The sequence below is a fragment of the Cyprinodon variegatus genome, unplaced genomic scaffold (genome assembly GCF_000732505.1).
Source record: "Cyprinodon variegatus isolate N-32 unplaced genomic scaffold, C_variegatus-1.0 Scaffold117, whole genome shotgun sequence".
NCBI classification, from domain to species: Eukaryota; Metazoa; Chordata; class Actinopteri; order Cyprinodontiformes; family Cyprinodontidae; genus Cyprinodon; species Cyprinodon variegatus.
The window spans coordinates 1,198,953-1,201,452 of record NW_015150570.1 but is presented as its reverse complement, the minus strand read 5'-3'; the positions used below and the strand labels follow the sequence as shown (position 1 = coordinate 1,201,452).

Genomic DNA, 2,500 nt, shown 5'->3' with positions numbered 1-2,500 from the left:
GAGGATGTATTCATCCCAACACAAAACATAGCCATTACTCACCTAAAACACGCTTTCATCTGTTATTGACCTGCTAAACATAATAAATAAGGATTGAATAAGGAATTTGAATACTAAAGGTACTGTTTGTTCTTTTTAAAACTTGTAGGAGGACCTTGCATTCTCCAAACAACTGGAAGAATGTCAAATCAAAAGTGGTATGAAAGGAACTCAGTGGTACAGCGCAACTTTGAAAAGGTTATCCTTCAAAATGTTTTACTTGCAGTTGTGCTAGCAGTATAAACCTTGTAGCATGAACCCCTTAGCCCTATATTCAGACTAAAGCTGAAGGTGCATACTTTCTAAAATGTATTTATAAAGTTGTTTTGGCACAGCCAGTGGAGGCCGCTTAGGTTTTCAGCTTTACACAAAACTTTCCACATCCAGTAAACCATGTGGATAATTACAGGAGATTGTTTGGTTTTCTTACTCATTTAGCACAGTCCCTCTTTAGTTAGGAGAAGTTTATTTTTTCCACACTTGCTATGATTCCTGATTCAACTTAAAATCAATGCTCCCTTACTTAATTTAACCAATAATACTAACAATAGGAAAAATAAAACGAGGTTAAAAAATACATATATTTCATATTGGGCAGATTGAAGTTTACTTTGACATTTTCACCGAACTGTTAAAGCTTTAAAAGCCTTAAATATCTAGTTAAGGAAAATAATTTAAACATTAAAACTCCCCTTTAATCTGTTATTTTTAATTAGAACTACATGCCCATACATCAGATGTGATGGTGGCCAGAGGGCATATGTATGTTTTAGCTTTTCCTGTCACCATAGAGACTGGTTATATGTTTTTTTGTTTTGTTTTTAATTTTTTTCAATTTATGGAGAAGAGTATGGTTTTATAAATATGAGAGCATTCTTACTAAATCTCTATGTGGTATGGACTGTTAACATTTGGTTATTGAGGTACTTTGAATATATTCCCATATTCTATTAGAAGAATATATTATTTCGGTGGAGTCATCCAATGACAGGTTTTTTTGACGGCAAAAGTATTTTTACCCCTGCACTGGATTTTTTTATTGACATGAATTTATTCCTAAATGTTGATTTTCATGGAAACGCTCATTTAAATAATTTGCAGATATTTATGCACTGAATACTCATTTATTAACAAACTGTACTGTAACATTAGTTGGGTAGCCTACTGTAACAAATAAACTTAGATTTGAATTTATAAGGAACAAAACTGATTTCATCTTGAATCAGAAAATGGTGTGTTCTTGGCTTATATGTGTATTAGTTTCTGGTAAGGTAGTACGGAATGTTTCTATCCTATGACATACTTTCTGTTAAAGATGACTGGAAAAGTATCAAAACCTGCAACAAGGCATCACAGTTCAAAGACTTTGGCTTGCAAAGTATGCTGTAATCATTTACCCATGCAGATGCGCATTTTTCTTGTGCAATAAAACATCAAGAGAAAAATTAAAGGACAAATTCAGGCTTTGAGTTAACTTTTTTTTTTTTTTTTTTTTGTCATCCTGCTTGCCAATACGGCTTTGGGAATAGATGTCCCAGAGCTAGACGATTGACCAATATATCTGCTTTCACAAGCAGACCATTATGGTTGTTGCCATGAGGTTTTGCCTTATACTTGTATCTGAAACTTTGATGAAAATGATTTAGGGAGGGAAATCGTATACAACGGACACAGAGATGTAAAGGGAGGCGAGAAAGAAAGAATGGATGAGAACTAAGAGAGAGAAAGAGATGCAGGAAGTGTGGAAGTGGCCCAGAGGTTAGAGTATAGAACTTGGAATCCTAAGGTTGTGAGTTAGAAACCCACTGCCACTCTGGGTCCCCACACTGCTCCCAGTGCTGCACAATGGCAGCATACTACTCCCCAAGGGCATAGGTTAAATGCAGAGAGTTAACAAAAAACATATTAGTAAAGAGCAAATCACATTGATGATGCTGGCCGGCCAGGTACTGCTGCACATCTTAAACAAAAAAAATATTGCAAGTTTTTTTTTTGTGTGTGTGTGTGTGTTTATTTTTCAAGAAAAAAAATAAACAAGGATTAATCCAGGACTCGTAATGAGCCAATAGTGTGTCTGTAACTAACACAGAGGCCAAGCAGAAAGCTCACAGAGCTGGGAATTCAAATTTACAATCCAGACCAGGCAACAGGAAAAAGCCTTCTCTCCCTCTTTGTATGTCATGTACATATGTAGAAAATGACAATAAAAGCTGACTTGACTTGACTTGACTTGTTAGCATTACCTAAGCGCAAGTAAATGTTTAGCAGGATATTTACATTAAATAACCAATGTTGTCCCTCCATAATGTAAACAGCTGATCCACCAGCAGCAGTCCCATCTTTTCAACCGCTTCTCCCCTCCCTGTACCAGTGAAGAAGGTGAGCCACATCATTACAGAGTTTATGGGATTTTCTCTTTTTTTTTTTTACCACTTCAGGATCTTAAAATGAAAAACTTATA

The 2,500-nt window shown here is 35.5% G+C and overlaps 1 protein-coding gene across 3 annotated transcripts in view; it reads left to right on the top strand.

Moving 5' to 3' along the window:
• Positions 1 to 1,495, top strand: part of arhgef10l (Rho guanine nucleotide exchange factor 10 like) — a 168,058-nt gene extending 166,563 nt beyond the window's left edge. For all 3 annotated transcript variants that reach the window (XM_015375350.1, XM_015375351.1, XM_015375349.1), the window contains one exon: positions 1 to 1,495. This exon is cut by the window's left edge and continues 1,678 nt beyond it. The gene's annotated coding sequence lies outside the window, so the exon portion shown is untranslated.
• The last annotated feature ends 1,005 nt before the right edge of the window (positions 1,496 to 2,500 follow it).